General features: G+C 37.1%; 1 protein-coding gene across 19 annotated transcripts in view; it reads right to left on the reverse strand.

The window, feature by feature from the left end:
* NCKAP5 (NCK associated protein 5) overlaps nt 1-23,893 on the reverse strand; it is a 1,249,968-nt gene that overhangs the window by 937,068 nt on the left and 289,007 nt on the right. The window contains exon 1 of one of the 19 annotated variants that reach the window (XM_054699653.1): nt 3,570-3,701. The exons of the other annotated variants lie outside the window; for them this stretch is intronic. The gene's annotated coding sequence lies outside the window, so the exon portion shown is untranslated. Of the gene's footprint in view, nt 1-3,569; nt 3,702-23,893 lie in introns of those variants that run through there. 19 annotated transcript variants of the gene reach the window in all.

The raw sequence follows: 23,893 nt of genomic DNA on the forward strand, positions 1-23,893 counted from the left end.
CAGAGGTATAGGCTTTAATAGACCAGATATTCTTCATATTATAGATGATTGAGGTGGGACTATGTAGGGATATGTGTTGGGCAGAGCACAAAGTAAGAAATTATATTCCAGGAAACAGAACATTCTATTCAGATGATCCAGTAAGCTCTAGAGACCATAGGAAAGGCAAAGTTCAGAGCTAGGAAGCAAAAGTGAAAGGTTCTGGGTGCTCAGAGAAGTCAAGTGCCTAATGTGCCACTTTTTGGGATTGACCCTGACTGGACAGCATCTTTCTTATGTGTTCATGGGAAGCACTGAAACTATGGAGACTTGGAAATTACTCAGGGCTCATGTGACAAACCTAAGTCAGTCAGACAATAGTTCAGAATCCACAGACAGAGCAATAAAGTCCTGATTTCTAGCGAACCAGAAGTCTCATACAAGGGAGATGGTCAAGTCCTTGAGGAAAAAAAGTCAAAGGCCAGATCCCTCTGTTCTTCAGGAAATAAAGGGGCAAATCAATAGAAACATAATAGATTGAATTATGATGTTTGAAAGATATTGCCGAGGGGTTTCCAGGTAGTAAAGCAGGAACCTTGTCTGAAACATGGAGATGATAGAAAAAAGACCAAAACAGAACATTCGCCTTGTTACATTTAGTGACTACTGTGGATAGAGTCCATGCTGAGTGCAAGGTCTTCTCCAAATCATAAAGGTGAGTGAGACTCATTCCTGCCATGGTGGAACATGAGTGTTTGCCATAGTTATTATAACAAAGTACCACAGATTGGGAGTTTTAAACAATAGTAATATATTTTCTCTCGATTCTGGAGGCTAGAAGTCCAAGATCAATAGGAAAGGAGGGTTGATTCCTTCTGAGTACTCTTTCCATAACCTCAGTGTGTCTTCACATGGTCTTTCCTCTATTTACATGCGTGTCCTAACTCCTTTTAAAAGGACACAAATCATATTGGATTAGAAGGCACCCTAATGACCTCGTTTTAACTTAATTACCTCTTTAAAGAATCTATACCTAAACAGTCACATTCTAAGGTACAAAGGATTAGGTTTTCAATATATTAATGGGGGGAACACAATTCAGCTTGTAACAGGTGTTTTTCAGATCATCTCTAATCATTATTCCTCTTACCATGTGACCAACTCTGTACTAAGTGCTTTAAAGCTTATATCTCCTTTACACCAAAACAACCTTACTATCACCCATTCACAGATGGGAAAATTCAGGCTTATGAAAATTAATAAATTTATTGAAGGACACAGAGGAGAACTAATGTGCGTCTAGGGTCCAAACACATAACCCAACACCTAGGTGTTTTTCCAGAAGTCAGATTTATTGACATTTTTGATTAACATGATTTCCAAAACAACTGTACCCAGAATCTGTACCCTGAATCATAACTCATGAGCATTTAAAGATAGCTATCCTATGGCCAATTTGTCCAGTATTTATTGAGCACCTACTACTGAGTGGGTCAAATTTCTCTGCTTGCTTGCAATTTTGCCCAAGACATAACAAAGGTAGTCTAATAGGTATGGTAAAATGACATTAAGTTTTAGAGAAAAATGCAGTCCAAGGACCTAGGACTAATGACTTATTCTTTGCTGGAAAGTGTTCCATGGTTAGGAAGGGAAGATGAGGGTTTATGGTAACCCTTACAGGTTAATGTTTAGGCTTCAGGAGCCAGAAAACTCTCTCTCAGGTCTTTGAAGTGACAAGTACCCCAAAGATATAACTTAAAATGACATGAGAAGCCCTAGGCAAACAAAAGATCACCTGTGAGGAAGGAAGAGATGAGAGGAAGGAAAGAAAAAAAAGAAGGAAGGGAGAGAAATAAGGAGAAAGGGATATGGAAAAACAAGGCAGGAAACACTTAGCTAGCACCTGCTAGGTGGCATGTACGATGCAAGACACAACTTACAGCGCCTCTCTAATCCTCACAAAAGGCTGTGAGGTAAATAGTATTTATCTTCATTTTATGAATTCAAAAACAGAGACTCGGATGTGTTAAAACTTTTGTTCACATTGTCACAGCCAAAAATTAGCAGAGCCAAGATTTAAACCCAGCTTTATTGGTTTTCTTTCAACTACCCTGACTGCCAACTTCAAGCAATAAGAAGCAAAGAGAACACTTACACTAAAGGTCAATTGGACTGTGCTGGATGAAGCAGTGCCTCCAATGGGGACCTCTTTGTCCCCAAAAGCCTGATTCCTGCAGAGGTCAAAGTCTCTGGGTGTGAAACTGCCACACTGATTTCAGAGTAGATAGGATAGGCTGGTGGTGAGACAGTGCAACCCAGTGTGAGCTGAAGTGAAAAAGGTCAGAGAGACTGTTCACTGATGGATAGGACTAGCATGGGCCAGTTCTCTGATAATACAATAAATGGATGGGGTTCACTTTATGCAAATGATTCCACCCCATGTATTTATTCCTTTGTTGTATGGGGGTTTGCCTTGGTAATATAAATATATCAGCTCCAGCCACCAGGGAAAATAAATCTTGCTAGCCATTCAGAAACCAGACTCCAGATTCAGAGCTGGATGAGACAACCTTTTAGTGAAATCCATGGACTGCTGAGCACCAGGGAATTCAGATGTTATTTATCCAGTGAATAGATAATGATTTATAGCTGGGCTAGAGACAGAGACAGTGATAAAGAAGAGAGAGAAACCCCCTGAATTGTATTTCTATACAATGACCACATTTTAAAGCACCAATATGTTAAAGTGCTGCCAAGAGATTAGTGTTAAATCAACAATTCACCAATATTTTAGTAAGCCACAGATGGTGGACTATATCTGATGGTGGGTGCTGAAAACAAATATATAATTATGACTAAACATTTTATCTTGGATCAGTAAAGAATTCATCAAGAGTGAATGATAAATAATTACTATGGGACTTAGAAATGCAATTTTTGGTAAGTGATTCTTCTTATCTTTTGTTATATGTGGGTCATAATGGGAGCAGTATTCTCCAGGATTTCATTTACTGACAACTTGAGAAGGTAATTCAGAGAATGTTTCAGAGCCAACCCATACATAGTGCTTTCCATGCAGCAGGCCTTGTTCCAAGTGCCTCAGAGAGTATAGTTCTATAAAAGAAGATGCCGTTACTATTCCCATTTCACACATGGAAGAACTGAGACACAGTTACTTGTCTTCACTCACAATGATGTAAGTGGAAGAAGTCATTCAAACCAGGAAGTCTAGCTCCTGATCACCACCTATCCTACCTCCCATGTCAATATACTGTCCAGGGCTTTAGGAATTGAGCAGTTTTGCACAGAGTTTCATCTGACATCACTGTATTGTTCTGCCTGCCCTTCTATTCTCTCCAACAGTCAGAAGTGTCTTCTCCTCATTCCCCACAAAGGTATATACTAATGTTCAGTTTTATTTTATTTTTTATTTAAGAAAGCTTAAATTTTTTGTTGTTGTGTTTTTATTTTGTTCAAGAAGATATTTTGCTATAGCATGAAGTGCAAACTGACTTTTGCTGTCAAGCCTCAGTACCTGCAAAAACAAAATGGTGTTTGTTATCTTGAAATTTCTTGCCAACAGAACTTACCTTGGCTATTCACTATCATCTTAATCCAAGTACCAGAGCTTGGGGGAAAGAGAAGGACAGGGGAAGAGGAGAGAAGTGAGGGATTCTATAACTGAGCTTCTCTCAAGGTTGTTTTCATGTTGACCAACTGCTCAACCACCTCTTCATTATTCATTCCTTTCATACAAAAAAAAAAAAAGAAAAGAAAAAATAAACCATTCTATTCAGGCAGTAGCAGAGATCCCAATGGAAAGACAACTGTTCTCATAGTCAGACACCACCTAAAGTTAGCCATTTTCTACTTGAGTGACCTAAGCAGATAAATTAACCTCTCTTGAGTCTCAGAGTCTTCCACTCAAAGAAGGGATGATAATAGGACTTTGTACAGAGCACACAGATCGTAAAATGTGAATTTGTCTGGTATTTTTAGTGTTCCTTAATTCGTGTTAGTTCCTCCTTCCCTCTACTGTCACCCCTGCATTAAAGCTACTAACATGAAGATAACTAGGACTTTCTTACTCACAGACCTCAAAAACTCAGGACTTAAAGAAATTAGAACCTCCCATTGAAGCTCCTACTGACATTATCATTAATTGCATGAGTGAAACTGGTTGCTGAGAAAGGCCTATGTAATTGTAATAACATCATCAAATTTTCCTGTAGGGTTTCTGAACAGTATTACTGAGTTAAAATTACATCTGGAAGAAAACAGAAAACATGGGCTTACAAGCCAATTTGCTTACAAAACCTACCCAGTGTGATAATCAGGTTTTAAAACTGACTTAATGATAACAGTACATATTATTATTTATTTAGTAGCCTCAAGAATTATTTAACAGCCTCAAAAATAATTTCAAAGAAAGATCTTAGCCTATTTTTTCAAAGCAGTTAAATCAATAATACATTGCACTTCAAAGAGTCAGACTTTAAAAATCACTGTATATAAAAGACATTTTTGTTATCCTTTCCATTGGCCATTTTTCAATATCTTCTCTCCACTCTACTTTTGTCCCTTTTCATTAAATTACAGGAAAATTACTTAAGAAAAACTGACCAGGGAACATCATGGCCAATAACAGCAACAACAACAAAAATGCAATGCAAGCTCCCATAAAGCTAGAGCTAATTTTTGTTACAGAAATATGCCAAATTTAGGAAATGCAGCTTCACATTCAGCAAAGGCATTTGAAAGAGATCAATAGTAAAATTATTTATTACTTATTTATGTGTTTTAACTCAAAAAGTGGCTTGAACCATGTAAGAGAAGGTAAAATTTATAATAGCAATCAAGAAGAGAGACCTGGCAAGATGTATGCAAATGATGGTATATGGGAACAAAAAAACTTTCAAAGAGGAAATCAATAAATGACCAAAAAGGAAGCTTTTTACTTTGAACCTAAGATCAAGATAGTTAAATAGTAATTAAGAGTATATTCTTCTAGGGTTGAGTTTCTTTATTCATCTTTAGAAGAACACTCACCTAAATGCACATATGTAGGAAGTGTTCTAGTTTACATTAATAGAACACCATATTAGTGAACAATGGAGAGACCAAAAAAGGCTTTGTCCCAAGCATTGTAAAGTTCCTGGTTCAGTTAATGTGTATAGAACTTTTATCAATTTAAGATAAAAACAAGATTGAAATACTAAAGTACCTGTGCTCTGAAGAGCTAAATGAAGCAGTGGGACTCTCATTTTAAATTTACAACCACGGTCTCAATTCCACAACTCATTTTAAACTTACTCAACTCTCTTTCATTTCATTGTCTTTTTTAATCCCAATCCACAGAATCTATGGCGCTGGTTCTTGGAAGCGACTTACATATTCTTACTGTAGCTCATTGGGAATATTCTACAAACCTGCAAACATATACACACATCACCATCACATCTACCTGTGCCTACAGATGGAATCCTCTCTTCTTGACTAAATCTTTCAAGATTCGAAGTAAATCCTTTTTCCTCAGCGAGTCTCTATCCGCATGACCTCAACCCACAGTGAAATAAGAATTACTCCAATTTTGATGACAGCGACAAAGAGTAAAATGTGGGATATTTCATGAGTACATTTCATCTGGCCATTAACAATTGGTTGTAAGTTCTTTGAGCTAAGGAATATCCCATGTGCTGTTTGAAACAATGACTTCTGCTTCTTTCACAGAAAAGCTGATCAACAGCACTTTGACCAAGAGAAGGTGGCATCCTTTCTGGTTTCAGCTGTCAGCTCAAAAACTTCCAGCAACAAAAAAAGAAAGGTCCACTTAAGATTCGATGCCAGGATCTGTCCGAGGAGACTGTGCCCAGGATCAACTAAGAAAGATGTGACTGTGACGGACTTCACAGACTCAAGAAAGGGTTAATTTCTTTATGGTATTGAGCTAGAGCCCTGAAGTCAATATGCTGGGCCCCATTGCTTGCTAACTGCCATGCTGGGCAATTCTTAACCTGTCTGTACTTTGGTTTCCCCATTTGTAAGAGAGAAATTGTAGCTGATAGCATTTCCAATGATTGTAAAGTGCTCAACTTTTGCCAATAGCAATTCATTTCTCATAACATTATAAGGCAGCTTCTATTATTCACTTTTTATAGATTAGAAAATTGAGGCACAGAAAGGATAAATTTCTTGCCCACAGTCACAGAAACAGAAAACGTTAGTGCCACACTTTTAATCGAGGTAGTGTAACTCCAAAGTCCATGTTCTTAACCACTTTCCTGAACTGCTTCCCTCTTCCATAAAAAGTATTATTTGCTGTCAGTATGAATTTAATAAGAACAAAGAATATATGTACATTACTGGAGGTTGTAAAGGGAAAATACAATTAAGTTTTTATTTTATTTTTTAATTATTTAATATATTTTATTTTATATAATTCTTACATCATTTTTGCACAATGTATGCATTTTCATTTTGGTTTGGCTATATAGTCACATTTAAAATAAAAACTTTAGGTTTCTAAGTAGGTTTTTATTTTAAATGTGACTATATAGCCAAATATAGCCATGTAGAATGTGTTGCCTCCTTTGTCAAAGCAAGAATTAGGGCTGTCAGGGTGACAAAACTACAGCATATTAAGTAGTCAGCACAGTGCCCGACAACTAATGTGAGGTCATGAGTTTGGAACCATTGTTGTCATTATGATGATGGTGGTGGCAGTAACTGTCTGGGACTCAGGCATCACTGACATCCCTGGAGGCTTTTCTTCACCCTATCAATGTTCTCCTTACTCTACCCAATTCCCCAGTTTGAATCAAGGACTGAATATATGGTTAACATTTATGCCTCCAAGAGGGGAGAAGAGAAGTAATGAGGTACCTCCTATAGCTTGATGGACATCTCAGCTACACTATGAAAGCTTGAGGATCCAAATATATTCTCCAAACTGAAACCAAACAGGATATTTTCTCACAAATGTCTTGTACTTTCCCTGATAAAAGCCTGTGCGCCAAAACAAATGTTTTCTCTTCCAAATCACTGGAGTCTGTTGATTCTTCTAAGAATCTTGTGAATTTCACCATATCCACAAAACTTCATCCTGCTAAGTGAATCAATGTATTTTCCCATTTACTCATTTTGCAAACACTCATTGACATCTATTCTACTGGGTGGAAGGCACCTTGCAAGGCACTAGAGATGGGAAAAACCAGAAAGTCTCAGCCGTTGTCTTCAAAGGGACAAGAAAATCATTGATTAAATGTCGTGATATAAGTGCCATGAATGTAATTTAAACAATAGTGCTCCTTCCTGTCTTTAAACTTCATTTTGTCACTTCTTTGCATTCTTTTGGGGACTTAGTATACTCTGTCTGCTGTTATACTCATTTCTGCTGGGTTTTTTTACGTCCTGTCTTGTATGTAATCTAAGACCGAGGAACGTGCCTCTGGCTCCCAGAGTCATCAAGGGAACCTCAGGTTCAGACTCTCCCTTAATGCCTAGGAAATATTTTTTACATTGAACCCTGAACCCTGCCATGTTGTAGGTTGTAAGAACAACTCACAGGAGCTAATCATTTAGTGAAAAACAAAGAGATGTTTCTGCATCATCTTTCATAGTTCTTCAACAGGCAATACTCAAACAACCCTCGGTCACACTCAGAAACAGAGTGAGAGGCAGGGAGATTTAGAGCTTCAGCTGCATGAAAGCCATTGCTGAACCAATGTATGATCCAGCAGTGACATATGGTTCTTTATTACTGGGCCTTACAGCCCTGAGCAATTGTATCTGCCAAAGGGAGAATAGTCACTTCATAATTTTGGATGTAAATATTCAGTCCCTTATGCTTTGCATGTCATTGCTAATGGTATATAAAAAATGATCCAAGAGAAGTATAAATAATCACTTGGCTTTACAATGAAAATAGCAGTTCTGCCTATAACCAGCCAAAAATGAAATAGTGCAAACTTCAACTCAAATCAGGAGGTTATCATCTGTATCCACCTCAGAATGGAATTTTTACTGTCAGTGTACAAATAATATTTTTTTTAAAGAAAAGCACTAACCTATTCCTGCAACCCTACTTAAGCCAACAAGATAGAAAGACACCAACTTACAAATTGGTCATATTTTTAAAGGTCTCTTGTCATCTAAATGCTCAGAATGGAATTTCCAACATGACCATATAACAGTGGTCTAGTTTTCAGGAATAAGCCTTCTATAAGGACTGACACATCCTTAAAAGTATTTCCATTGAAACCAGAATTCCAGTTCCAGTTTTAAAACACAAGATGGGAGGACAATCCACAAGGACTGATTTGCCTGCTCCATGTGGATAGTAGGTGTCCCCTTCTGTGACAGATAGAAAAATGGCCACAGAGATCTTTCATTCCTCTAGAGATGTCTATTTGCAATATGACTCATCAGCTTCTTCTAATGGAAATGGTGGAGACTGTATTCCTCCACCCACCCCTTTGAATTTGAGTTTAACCATTGGGACTTGCTCTGACCAACAGAACAGCAACAAATGTGAGATAAGCAGAGACTTGAACAGTGCTTGTGCACTGAGACATGCCCTCTCTTGCTGCTCTTGGGAAGACTGCAAGGCCAAGTATACTCCAGATGAGGTCAAATCAACACCCAGACATGTGAGTGAGTTGGTCTCATACCACTTAACCGCAGTCAAACTGCCAGTTGACTGCTGGGATTAACTGAGAATTCCAAAACTAGAATAAATAGCTGCTCAACTCACAGACTCATGAGAAATAAGAAATATTTATTTGAAGATACTGGATATTGATGGCATTTTATGTAACAAAGTTTAGTTTATTGGTACCCTAAATCCATACTATCTTCTGCATGTTCTGCCCAAGTTCTGCATTTTGGAGAAGGGAACCATCTGACCAGAACTTGGTTATACTCAGAACTCACAGCATGAGAGAGAAATATCTCCCTTTTGGGCACACTTAGGTAAAAGGCTGATGGTAAAAAAAAAAAAAGGGAAGGAACTAGAACTCTGTCAACTGTCAGAACATAACTGTCCTCCACTCTCTCGGATAACATCTGCGGTAGCATTGATGGAGAACGAGGGGCTCCAATGAGGAGAAGGGCAGCAGGAGGCACCATAACAAAGTTTTTCTGACTGGCAGAGAATATTTAAGTGGAAGATTTACACATCAGGTTCTGCTTTTCCCATGACAAACTATTCAAATCCATTCTAGCATCCACCAAATATCTCCCAGAGGAGGCTGAGGGCCTCCTGTAAAGAAGTTTGCACTATTTCATTTTTGGCTGGTAATAGGCAGAGTAGGCGCCACACACTAGAAGATGGTGGCCATGGGTATTAAATGAGCTTCCCACACAGCTGTACCTATCACTTAACTAAACCCTAGTTCCACACTCCTGACCATTTTGTTTTGACATTTGTTTCTCTGTGCACAGTTTCTAGAAACAAATGGAGAGATCTGACCTATGATTGTCAGATACACATGACAAATGCACCTTCCCTATCTTTCTACTGACTTTGAGATGGCCAAGTCAGTTACCACTATACCCTGTCTCAGGGTACAGTGCTGCTACAAGAATCCACTTACTGATCAGTCAGAATTGAAACATAAGCTGAACTCTTCTTACCATCCCTGTCCTGACTCCTTCCTGATCATGTTGAACTCTGTTTCATTCACTATCATCTCAAACATTAAATCTGTCAAGTTTATTTTTAGGTACTTTCCCATACCAGGTACATTGTCTTTACCGGTAATTCTAAGCTCCTTTCTGGGCTCTCTCTTTGGCTCAATCTTTATTTTGTTCTTCATCTCAGCTACTTTTATGTCACCTTATATTATACCATGTATCTTTAGAAGTTGTCATACATTCACTTAGAAACAAAGTGATATGTAAATTTATATGTATATATCTCACTTTTTTAACCTGAAACTAAGGATTTGTCTATTGCTAAGTTCATCCTGTGGTTTTCCTGATCTTTCTAATATAACATCTCTCTGGATTATGATTTTTTTCAGGCAACATATGACCCACCCCTATCAACTTCACATCATCAGAAAATATGGTATATATATATGCCTTCCATGTCTTCACACAAGCCCATAAAAATTGTCAAACAAGAGAGAACACTCTGGCACACTACTAGGGATTTTCATCCAAATAACCTCAAATCATTCATCAGCTATGAATCTACCTAACTTTATAGGATCCAGCCCACATTTCTAGAATGATGTCACAAGAATTTGTCAAACATCTGAAGAAATGAAGAGAGGAACATTTCATGCAAGGGGAAACAAGATAAAAAAAGAACAGAGATCTATTTCTCTGTTCTATTTATGATCTATTTATGACCTATTTCTGAAATGGAAATGTTTTTATATTAGAAAAATATGTCTCCAAATAATTCCAATGGGGGGGCAGTTCCAAATGTTTGATTGTTCTTAAAATTGTATTTATTTACCTCAATCAAATTAAATTATTCTCTCATCTGTGTTTCCAGAGAACTTGAATTATACACCCTATTTAGTACTGGTAGTCATTAGTGTGGTTCACCGCATATTTCTTATTTCTCTCTCTACTCCTTCTGGATGCACAGTATGTTTTTTTCTTGCCTTCCTTCTCTGAGGTTTGGTGTAGACATGTGATTTGTCTAAGTAAATGTGAATGAAAATGTTATATGTCATTGTGGGTTGAAAAGCCGTTCATTTAGAAACGGATTTACCTCTGCCAGAGTGCCTAGGAAGCACATGTTGAGATGAAGCCTCCATCAGCCGGGGTCCTTGGTGAACAGAATGAGCACAGCTCCTATATTAAACTACACTGAACTTGTATGTGAATGAGAGGTCATTAGGTGTTGTTTGATTACTACAACATAACCTATCCTACCCAAACTGAAATATAGTGTATGTCTCTCCCCTCCCCCTCTTTCTGTGCATATGTGTGTGTGTGTGAGAGAGAGAGAGAGAGAAAGTGTATAGGGGAATGAAAATGAATCAGGTATTAGGGACATCACAGTGAATAAAACAGAATAAATTCTCTGACCTTATGGAGACTACATGAAGTCAATAACCCCTGAATTTTCATTTCATGTGATTCAGAAATTTCATTATCAGTGTGTTTATAAAGGGATTTATCTGAGCGTCAAATTTAGACAAGTTTCTCTTGCCCTCAGTCATACAGGGATGAGGAAAAGCACCCTCTATCCTTCTTTTCTTGAGTCTGTCTATTCTGAAACATGCCCAAAAGGAGACGGTGTCCTTCCATTCTTCCCTCAGCAACTATCCAGCAACATGCACTTGCTCCACTGGCCTTAACCAGCTTCTGGGTACTGCTGATACTACTGGTGCTATGGGCCATACTTTGAGTCAGTAGATTCTCCAGCTGGAAAATTCTCATGCTCTTTGCCTCCTAATTCTCTCCAAACAGCTGGGTTGGGAGTAAGATGGGAAGGAATTCAAGACAAACTAGCCCTGGATCTGCAGCTCAGATTTCATTTTAGGTGTTTGTTTTCATCACTGCACTACAAAAATTGTTTCCCCTCACTTGTTAGATATCCTGAAGGATCATCTAAATACTGATTCTTTTTTAAAAGTTCACCTGTGAGTCTAAGTGCTGACATATAAAGGAAAACCATTCAGCATAGGTGCCTTCTCCGAGAATGGCAGTAAGTTCTTTCTCCACATGATAATTTCTGAAACATCCCAGGAAGAATCAGCAGCAACCCCTACCAGGTGAAAGTTGCTTTGCTTTTTGGGCAGTGGGAAGTTACTTAGAATTGACATTAACCTTTAATAGCATCTACTCCTGTTGTTACAAGGGTGGATTCAATTAAATTCTTAGAGTTCATTACTCTCCCACTGAGTGTAGAGCTACCACTATCTTCTTCTATACAACATACCTATATTTGATATAATCTAAACATTTATTTTGTAAACTCATTCACTCTACAGAATAGAAGGTGGGCTTTGTTTATATTAAGACTCTCAGATTCTGATTGTGATTAACATTTCTCCTCATTGTCACATAAGCTCTGATTTATTCCCAACAGGTCTGGTCTGTAGAGTTTATTTTTCTGACATTTAAGCCCTGGGATTTCAGGGTTTCAGTCTTCCCTTTACTTACAGCTCCAACCCTTTAACTGGGTCATGAGAAGTCAAGATCCATTTAACAAATGTCTTGACCACTGCTTTGAGAGGAGAAAAAGATAATGGGAACTTTCATTAAAAATAAGAATACGTGAGGGCCTCCCCTGGTGGTGCAGCGGTTGAGCGCTGGGCTGTGAGGCTGCCCGCAGCCTCTGCAGCGCCGGTTCCTTCCCCAGCTGCCGGCGAGGGTCCCACAAAAAAATAAAAATAAAAAAATAAATAAGAATACATGAGAATTTGCCTATAGAAATGAATGGTCTCAATCTTGACAGCAGTGCTATGCACCCTGCAGTTGTCACATATTAATGCTTCACAAAATCAATTTAGTCATTGGTAACCAGTAATTTCAAAGAACATAGAATAGAAAATATTAGCATTTGTCAGGCACAGAGAAAGATACTATATTATGATATTGTGTTTCATGTCCGCCTATGAATTATATGTGTGTATGTGTTTGCAAGTCTGAGTATGGACTGTGATTTAAACATAGTTGAAAGTCATTTATCTAAATGGTCTCAGCTGATGTCATTCTAAAACATATTGGAATAGCATTACACTGTGTCTTTCACCTTCCTATGAGCCACCCCCTTCTCCCCTGTCATTCTGCCTCCCAAATTCTTCACAGTCTCCCCATAAAGCTGCTATTAATCCAAATAATAGAACGAGACACATTAAGGCTGAATCTATGCAAGCCTTTAGATTTCCATCAATCCAGTGTAGTCATCTCAAACAACCTTTGTTTGCCTAGCTTACAAAGTGTATTAACACTAACTAAAGACAAGCAAAAACAATACACAGGCTATCAATGGAGAAGCAAAAAACCCTGTATGGAAAATTCCATTTAAGGTTGTGGAAACAAATGTTTTGAAGGGAAAATAGAATTATATACAGTCCAGAAAACTTACTTTCAAAGCACTGGGTTTTAACACTAATAAATCTAGCAGAGCAATACTGAGAATTTAACATCTATTTTCAATCACTACTATTCTGGTTCTTTCTGCTCTTATACCTGAAGGGATTGTCAAATGAAAACACAGTTAGAAGGAACAAAGCCAAAATCACAAGTAAAATGATGAAGCTTGGGAGTGAATAGAAGGAGAGAAAAATGCGTACACAGAGCAACCTCCAAGGGATAGGAGAACAGAAGTTGTGGGAGAAAGGGACCCCTCAGGGGAAGAACAAAACACGTTCAGACCAGCTTCAAAGAATTCTTCATGGCTGGGCACAGTAGGAAAAGGTTAAAATAACATGTGCTTCTCTCAGTGAAACTTAAATACAAAAAGACACTGAGTAAGACCAAGGTTTTGTATTTGCCTGCACCTGTTCTGTACAAGAGTATCTGGTAGATACTGGGAAATGAATTCCTTGCAAGCAGTAATATTACTTTGATGGGTAAATTAATGATGAACATAGACATTACTATAGCAACCATGTAGCCAATTATAATGCATAAAGGTAATGTGAAAGACTGCTATTTACTAGTTAATAGCTATATAAATTACAAAAATAGAATTAGAATTTAATTTTTCATAGATATATATACAAAATAGATACCCATTAAATCCTAGATCAAAGACATATTTGACAAAGCTAATTAACTGCAAAGGCATATTTAATTAAGCATTAAATGACACACCCAAACTCAGTTCTAAAAGTGAACACGGAACTAATATTTTAAAACTTCCTGAATAAGATTCATACCAGATTTTCAGAATCAAAATTCAAATATAAAATTTTAATATTTTTAAGTAACATTTTAATTTTTATGTTCACTAATCAAAGTGTTGATTTTCACATTCTAAACTGCACACAAAAATTTCAATTTATAAAAGTACGTAACCCTTAGGCAACAAATTTGGCAAATACCAAACCACCTTTCCTGACTTTTTGCCCCATGCTACAAGTTCAACTGAGTTCAGCTAATATTTATGGGGTGTGTGTGTGTGTATATATATCTATATCTTCATGTGTATCAAATGTATGAATACATGTTCATTATGAAAGTTCAATAGTTATCTTTTATGGTGAGAGAAAAGTCCTATTGCTTTTTAACCCATATTTGATACTTTTAGACTTATAGAAAATTTGAAATACTGTAATTTATGTCTTTTATTTTTCCTCATCCATCTACCTAGAAGTTTAGCAATCCAACTTTATTATTTTTATTGTTGTTGTCCCAAAGAACAGCTGGGGTTTCATGAATTTTTCTCTTTATTTTCAATTTTATTGATTTCTGTTTTTGAATTTATTATTTCCTTCTTTCTTCTTTCTTTGGGTTTGTTTTTCTTTTCTAAATTCTTCAAATAGAAGCTTAGTTACTAATCCAATAATGCTTCTTTTCTAATATAAGCATTTTAATACTACAAATTTTCCTTGAAGTGTTGATTTAGCTCCATCACACAAATTTTTATATATTTTTCACTCTAATTCAAGATATTTTTAAATTTCTATTGCAGTTCCATACTAACACATTTGTCATTTGGAAATGCATTGTGAAATTTCCAAAAAAATTTTAGGAATTTTATAGAGATCTTGATACCTAGTTCAATTCTAGAAATCTAGAGCACACTTTACATTTGAAAAGAACATGTTCTTTAGTGTTGTTGGGTGGAATATTTTGTAAATATTAATTAGATCAAGTTGGTTGATAGTATTGTCAGGTCTTCTTTATTCTGATATTCTATCTTTTTATTCTATTAAATGCTTGAATGAGAATGTTGAAATCTCTGCTCTATTTCTCCTTTCAGTTTTATCTGTTTCCTTCATATATTTTGAAGATCTGTAACAAAGTGCATATAAATTGAAAATTAACATGTCTTCTTAGATCATCAGCCCATTTATGATTTTAGAGTATTTCTTAATATCCTTAGTAATGCCCCTTGTTCTAAAGCCTGTTTTTTGTTTAATATAGCTACTCTGACATTTTTATGGTTACTGTTTGCAGGGTGTATCTTTTCCCTTTCTTTTATTTCTTTCTTTCTTTTTTTTTTTTTAAAGATTTATTTATTTTTATACAAGAACCAGGGTACAGGCCAGATGCGCAGGAGGTTGAGAGGATTCACAGGAGTCAGAGCGGGAAACAGAACAGGCAGACTGACGAAATACACTGCTGAGGGGAGCAGCGGGCAAGATAGGAGAGGTCTGCTGCGCCATGTGGGACCCTCACCGGCTGGTCGGCCAGGATTGAATGTGCACTGCAGAGGCTGCAAACAACTTCACAGTGTAGCGCTCAACCGGCTGTGACACCACAGAGGACCCCGTTCTTTTATTTCTAACCTATTTATGTCTTTATTGTTAAGGTGGGCTTCTGGTAAATAGTTAGGGGTTACATTCTTATCTAATCTGATAATCTGTGTCCTTATAACTGATTTGTTTCATCTGATCACATTTGATATGGTCAAGCTAGATTAGGATCTACCACCTTGCTGGTTGTTTTCTATTTGTTCTATCTCTTCTTTATGTTAGAAGGTAATTCTCCACGGTATTTCTACATATTTTGTGTTAGCTATTTCATTTGTACAATGAAAAAAACTAAAAATTTTAAAAGCCTGAAAGGTCAGCTATATAGTAGTTAGGTCAAAGATAGTGATCAGATTTGTTTCATGATCAGGATAACAAAGATATCTTCATCTGAAGTAAAGGTTGGGTACCTTTGAAGAAACTGGAGGTTTCCTAAGATCAGTGTTCCTCAGATGTAGCAGAGACCTTCCGTGTATACAGTATCCACCCAGGCACAATCCACATTATCTCCATTATAGTAGGGGAGCAATGAGACTAAAATGAGCATTAAACTCATGCCATCTGCTATTCTGTGAGCAATAAAATTTCTCTCTAATTCAGGAGTCAGGGGGTCTTCTGCCAATATCTGTAAAACTACAACTATCTCATTTATTAGTTTGCCAGCTAGATAAAATTTCAGAACTTTCATTGTTCTTGATACTTAGTTTCTTTATTGCCCTTTTTTTCTTGTGTTAAGCAATTTTTTATAATTATGTCTTATCTATTGTATTGGCATTATGTCTACTTCTTTAAAAAGGTTAGTTGTTGCCCTGGATTTTACAATATATGTCCTTAATTAATCAATGTGAATCTTCAATTAACATAATGCCATCTCATATGTAGTATTGGGACCTTATCACAATATATTTCCAATTCATCCCTCTCACCTATGTGTTATTATTGTCACATAGTTTACTTTTCCATGTGCTATAAGCACACAATATATTGCTACTATTTGTGCTTTAGATAATCTGTTACCTTTCAGAGCACTACTAAATTTATTTACTTCCATTTATTCCACTTCCTGCATTCTTTAATCATGGCTAGTATCAAAATCTTTTTTCCTAAATAATTCCCTTTATTTTTTTTAAGGTTTTTTTTATTTATTTATACAAGCACTGGGCACAGTCAGAAGCGTGGGAGGGTGAGAGAATTCACCAGAGCCAGAGCAGAGAGCAGAACAGGCAGTAGGACCAAAGTACACTGCTGAGGGGAGCAGTGGGCGGCAGGAGAGGTCTGTGCGCAATGTGGGACCCTCCTCCGGTGGCCGGGGAGCAGCCGGGGATCGAACCAGCACTGCAGAGGCTGTGGGCAGCTTTGCAACCCAGCGCTCAACCGCTGCGCCACCGGGGAGGCCCAAATAATTCCTTTAAGCATTTCTTAAACAGTAGTTCCACTGGCAATGTTTTCCCTGTTTTTCTTTTAAAGATATTTTTTATTTATGCATATAAGAACTGGGCTACCTGCCAGAGGTGTTGAGGGGTGAGGATTCCCCAGAGACAGAGTGGGGAGCAGAACAGGCAGACTGACTGAAATACACTGCTGAGGGGAACAACAGGCGAGAAAGGAGAGGGCTGCTGCACCCATGTGGGTTAGCTTTCTGGTCAGGGTTTGAACTTGTGCCGCAATGGCTGGCTACAGAAAACTTGACAGAGCTGTATCTTTAACCCCTGACCTTCTGGGAGGCCCCTTGCTGGTGTTTGTTTATTTTTTTATTTATTTAAGTCTTCCTCTTCCATTTTTGAAAGATATTTTCACTGAGCACAGAATAATTCTTGTTTGACTGGGTTTTTGTTTAACATTCTGAATGTCAGTCTGCTGTGTTCTTGTTTGTATGGTTTCTAGTGCTAAGTGTGCTAAATTGATCACTCTCCTTTTTCCTTATATAATGAGTTTTTTTTTTCCCCTCTGACTGCCTTTAGGATTTTCTTTACATCTTTGATCTTCAGCAGTTCTAGTATGGTGTATTTAGGGTTTTGTTTCTTTTTGTTTTTGAAGGGAAATGCTATTTATCCTGTTTAATAATCTATGACAACTGTTTCTATAATTTGGTGTCTACCATAACACTGGAAAATTATCAGTCAAATTTCTTTTAGTATTTCTTCTACCCTGTCTTGCTCTTTCCCTGTGATTTTGATTACACATGTGTTAGATTGTTTTATATTGTCCCACAGTACATTTATAATATGCTATGCTTTATTCCACTTTTTGCTCTTTGTGGCTTATTTCCTTAGAACTCAGTCTAATCTAGGCATCTGTGCTGTAAGCACTCATTGGGTTAGGGGAGTGGTGTGCAGGAAAGCCTGCAAGTGGGTGCAGACACTCCCATTTGCTGTGACTCTGAGGTCTTCAATCTCTCCAGTACATGCATGCCCTCCACTCATTAGCCAGCATCCCAGTTGAGCTCCTTTTACAGTTATTCACTCTGACTTCCCAGACAAGCCAGGGCTCACATCTTATTTCACATTGTAGATATTTCAATCTCCATATATTTTGTGAAAGTTGAGATCTCAGTTCTTCAGAGTTTTCCAAAAACAGTTGTGAATTTTTCCAACAATTTTTTTATTGTGAATGAGTGAAATATTAGTCTTTCCAGCTCACTACATCTCAAAATGGAATCCAGAAATAACCTCTATATATATTTTTTTAAGAAATTAGATACAAAATTGATCCTTCTCACACACAAAAATCCTCCACTCTAGATTGCACCACCACAAATGCTTCTAAATATTGAAAAAAAAGAGAGAGAGAGAGAAAGAAATCTTTTAAAAATTCCCCCAGGGAACATGAAAATAGATAACACTTTTCAATTCATTTCACAAGGCCAGAATAATCTTGATACAAGAGTCAAAGATAGTCCACTAAGCAAGAAAATTACAACATTATCTCATATGTAAGCATCAATGTAAAAGTTCTAAATATAATCTTAACACATCAAATACCTTACACAGCAAGTATGTTAAACACATCAAGTACATTAAAATGACAATATATTATGATTACACATATAAAAGAATATATATTGGATGTATTCCAAAAATGCATAGGTTGACATTTAACAAAAACCTATCAAGGGGATTCTCCACACTAAGTAAATAAAAGAGATTAAAAAAACAAATGACTAATTCCAATGCTGATTATGAATGTTCCTCTTCTTAACAACAATAGTAGGAGTAATAATGACAAGACAACTAACGGTTGTGTTGTGCTTTATAGCTAGTCAGTGCTTACTTTTTATTTTTAATTTTTTTATAAATGTAACTAATATATGATGTATTATTAGTTTCAGGTGTACAACTTAATGATTGGATGCACATGTATATTAAAAAAAATCCCCACAATAAATCAAGTTAACAATAAGTTTAATGTTTATTTTTGTATATTAAGTTAAAGAAAAAACCCTTTTGGGGCCTCCCTGGTGGCACAAGGGTTAAGACGCAACCTATGAGGCAATCCGCAGCCACTGCAGCATGAGTTCAATTCCGGGCCGGCCAGGGAGCAACCCACAAGGCACAGCAGACCTCTCCTGACTAGCCCGCTGCTCCCCTCAGCAGTGTACTTTGGTCAATCTGCCTGTTCTGTTACCCACTGTCCCTGGTGAATCCTCTCACCCCCCACACCTCTGGCCTGTACCCCAGCTCTTGTATGCATAAATAAATAAATCTTAAAAAAAAAAAAAACCTTCCTGATGGAAAAAAATGGAGGTTAGATTAGGTTACATGATGTGTGAATTCTCTTAGACCTAATTGAAAGAAATACCTAATTTATTTTTTAAAAAAGAAAAAACCCTTTAGACTACAGGGATGAAAGGTATTGCATCTTTTTTTTTTTTAAAGATTTATTTATTTATCCATACAAGCACTGGGTACAGTCAGAAGCGCGGGAGGGTGAGAGAACTCACTGAGCCAGAGCGGGGAGCAGAGCAGGCAGAAGGACCGAAGTACACTGCTGAGGGGAGCAGCGGGCAGCAGGAGAGGTCTGTGCGCCATGTGGGACTCTCCTCCGGTGGCCAGGGAGCAGCTGGGGATCAAACTGGCGCTACAGAGGCCGCAGGCAGCCTTGCAACCCAGAGCTCAACTGCTGCGCCACCGGGGAGGCCCGAAAGGTATTGCATCTTAAGGTATATTCAGGAATATGCTGAAATCTTTGCTCTTGTGTATTTTGATGAAGGATAATTTAAAATAAAACTACAATCAATGAGACACATATGACTGATACAGAAAAATCAGTATTTAACATGTGCTCATAAAACTACAAATTAGAAATTTGCTTTTTATTTATTTTTAATGACAAATTGTACCCATTTTTGCTGTTGATATCTTATCACATTTTTTAAATTTTATTGAGATGAACTGATTTCTGTATATATGTTTTTAGGAATACAGATTCACACCCATCACCAAAGTACAAATTATCCTTTACCAGAGAAGGCCAAACTCCTGAGACTCAAAAAGGTTATCTACACAAAAAACCTTAAACTTATAGCAAACATCATAATTAATAATGAAATACTGAATACTTTCCACTTCACACAAAAACAAAATAAGGATAACCATTTCTTACTACTTATTTTATCATTATATTCAAGTTCTAGGCTGGCACAATTAATGTTGGAAAAAGAAATGAATGTTATGATGATTTGAATTAAAATAACATTATTTATAAATAACATGGCAATACATAGAAAATACCAACAATTCTAGATATAAATTATTAGGATAAATAAGCAAATTTGGAAAAGTGGGTGGCATATATGATGTTAGCAATGAACAATTAGAAATATTAAAATTTGAACAATTTTAAATAATCCTGTTTTAAATAACATAAAACCCATCAAATTTCTAAGAATGAATGTAAGGAAATATGGAGAAAGCCACTAATTATCATTAATAGAAATGAAGACAAAGACATGTTATAATACTATAAAGGTGTCATTTCTCCTCAAATTGATATAGTCAATATATATTTAATAAAAATTGTAGTGGAGATTCTACAATTTATACGAAAACTGGAAGGACAATGAATAGCCATTTTGAAGCAGCACAGTAGGAAGGCTTCACTATGAAGTTTACCAATGACAAACAAGACCAGTGGACAAAAGAGAAACTCGGATTATGGTCAAAATAAGTGGGGTGGGAATTGTATGAAGACTACCACCAAGATGAAAAAGCATAACATTGTGCAAAAATGAAAAATAATGTGAAAAATACATAAAATAAAACATTTTTAAAAAAAGACCAAATGGTCATTTGACTTATGATTTGGTAGTATCACAGTGCAATGGGGGGAAATATATGGTTCTTTCCAAGAAATGATGTTTATGTATATTAGATGTTCATCACGGGGTAAAAAGAAATCCTAAAAAAAAAAAAAAAAATCCTGACTTCTATCATCACCACAAACTAAAATCCATTCCCAATATACCACAGAAATAAATGGGTAAATAAATAAAATGGTAAGTGAAAACTTCTAGAAGATAACATAAGAGTATATGTCATAATTTGGGGATAGGTGGAGATTTCTTAAGTATGACATGCAAAACACACCATAGAAGAAAAAGCTGATAAATTGAACTTCATTAAAACTAGGAACTTTTGTTCATTAAAATATACCATTAAGAGAATAACCAGCAAGCCACAGATGAAGATTAGATATTTGTTATATATATGTCCGCTCAAGAACTCATTCTGAACATATTTTGAAATTCCATAAACCAGTAAGATAAAAGGCAAACCAATATCCCAATATTTTGAAAGGATGAAAGGGAAAGAGAACTATTTATCCAAATTATTAGAAATGGTTTTTCTATTTTTTAATTAAACTTTTCAATAATTTTAAATGATAAACAGATTCTCTCCAGTGCCGTCATGCTATACTTCCCTACAGAAGGACTATTTACCTGATTGGTGACCTTGGGAAACAAGTCATTACCCATGTTTATCTTAGGTGCTTTTGGCCCACCCCCTTGGAAACTTCAAGCCCAAGAATCAAGTTTCTGACCCTCTCTGCTCTTTTCTCCTATTGGCAACTGACCCACCAGGATTGACTCTGCACCTCAGGCAGATGGGGAGGGGCGGCAAGGAGGCTTTTGTTGCTCAGCCTTAAATCAAAGCCACAATCTCCAGTTCTGCTTTATCAACAACAACAACAAAAAAAAGTGGGCATTTGACACACTATATGATATCTGTACTTTATTCATTTGGTTTACAATAATCATTCCTCAAAACCCCAAGAGTAGTGGAGGAAGAAAATCTGATGAAATGGAAGGTAGATGGGAAAGACATGGAAGACTATGGCTGCAAGCGATAGAGAGGATGATAATTGCTGCCTCTGAGAAGTACAATTGTTACATCAACAAAGTGTTAATTCAGGAAGAGGGGATACCACACTTGTGAGGTATTGTGCCTGAGGAAGAACTATCCCCCAGTCACTCCCCAAAATTTGAGTAGTATGCGATACAAGAATTTTTTGAAACACTATTGCAATGCCTTAGCACTCCCCCAAATTGAGTCATAGTGTGAGGTTTTGTTGAGTAGCAATCTTATGAAGAATAAAAAAGTTCTCTTAATTGAATTCTATTGATCAGAATTGTTTTTGTCACGGTAAAATACTCCCTCATGTAATGCAAATCATGCAAATGCTGGATCATCTAAAGTACCTCATCAAAGGAGATAACTGCTTTGGCCCTTTGTGTACTCCAAGCAAGCTATCCAACCAAACCAATCACTCTCCCATTTGTATAAGGGTCAGAAAAGGAAAAAGATGTCCAAGAGATGGCTACATTATTTCCTGAACAGAAACCATGGTAATGAGAAATTTTTTTTTTTTTTTTTGGTCTGCAATGGCAGCAAGTAGATTTTTCATCACTATATTTAGTATAAAGCATCAGGCTCAGAGACAAGCTTTCATTCAAAAGCAATAATTTGCCTTTGTGATACAGGTGCACATACAAAGCTTTGCCAACATTGTTGTAAGAAATATTCTGTTTGTGACAGATATCAGTCAAAGCAAAACTGTAAATACTTTGTAGTATGGTAGATAACTACAGTCTTGATATTCTAGACTGTTCAAATCTGTGATACAAAAATGGGTAGTAAAAGGATATAATATTTCTTTTTATTTTTTTTAAAGATTTATTTATATAAGAACTGAGGTAGTCAGAGGTGCAGGAGGATGAGAGAATTCACCAGAGACAGAGTAGGGAGCAGAACAGGCAGACGGACCCAAGACACTGCTGAGGGGAGCAATGGGTGAGACAAGAGAGGTCTGCAGCGCCATGTGGGTTACTCTCTGGCCGGCCGGGAATCGAACCCCGCTGCAGAGGCTGTGGACAACTTCACAGTGTGGCGCTCAACCCGCTGCACCACCGGGGAGGCCCAGAATATAATATTTTAAAGTTGGAGTAAAAATACAATTTTGCTCCTTTATAGAAACTTTCAAAATCCTTTTCTGAATACATTGGACTGGATCAATTTAATTCCCACATAGTTTACCTTTAAATATTAAGAACAATGATTTAATGTATATAAACACAATCACAAAAAAGCCAGTGACATCAATCCAAGCGTTTGAGAATATTTCTAAATTTTCTTTTTAAGATTTATTTTTATACAAGAGCTGGGGTATAGGCCAGAGGCACAGGGGGGTGAGAGGATTCACCAGAGACAGAGCAGGGAGCAGAACAGGCAGACTGATAAAACACACTGCTGAGGGGTGCAGCGGGAGAGACAGGAAAGGTCTGCCATGCCTTATGGGCAGCAACCTGGCCAATCAGGAATCAAATCTGCACTGCAGAGGCTCTACACAGCTTCACAGTGCTGCGCTCAACCCATTGCGCCACCAGGGAGGACCAAAAGAATATTTCTAACTCTTAAGGTTTTTATGAGAGATCAATTCAAATTCCACTATTAAAAAAGTTCACTGATTAAACTGAGAAAACAGTACAGCAACACACATTTATATTATATCTAAGGTAGTTACAAAAATTGTAATTGGCTACTAAAATACTAATCTTACTTGATAAATGAAACTATTAATCATATTCAGATACCTAATTTATGAAAAACTATTGCTATTCTCATTATACCAACTGCACTTAGCACCACTAACAAAGATCCCAGGAGGAGTGGGGACAATTTCTTACTCTAAAATAAGATTACCTTATTAATAAAGTATTTAAAGTATATGTGTGGGGCCTCCCCGGTGGTGCAGTGGTTGAGCGGTGGGTTGCGAAGCTGCCCGCGGCCTCTGCGGCGCCGGTTCGATCCCCGGCTGCTCCCCGGCCACCGGAGGAGGGTCCCACATGGCGCGCAGACCTCTCCTGCCGCCCGCTGCTCCCCTCAGCAGTGTATTTCGGTCCTTCTGCCTGCTCTGCTCCCCGCTCTGGCTCTGGTGAATTCTCTCACCCTCCCGCCCTTCTGACTGTACCCAGTGCATGTATAAACAAAACAAACAAACAAACAAACAAATAAATAAATAAAAACATG

Source organism: Talpa occidentalis, unplaced genomic scaffold, assembly GCF_014898055.3.
Source record: "Talpa occidentalis isolate TD23 unplaced genomic scaffold, MPIMG_talOcc4v2.1 talOcc4.3, whole genome shotgun sequence".
NCBI classification, from domain to species: Eukaryota; Metazoa; Chordata; class Mammalia; order Eulipotyphla; family Talpidae; genus Talpa; species Talpa occidentalis.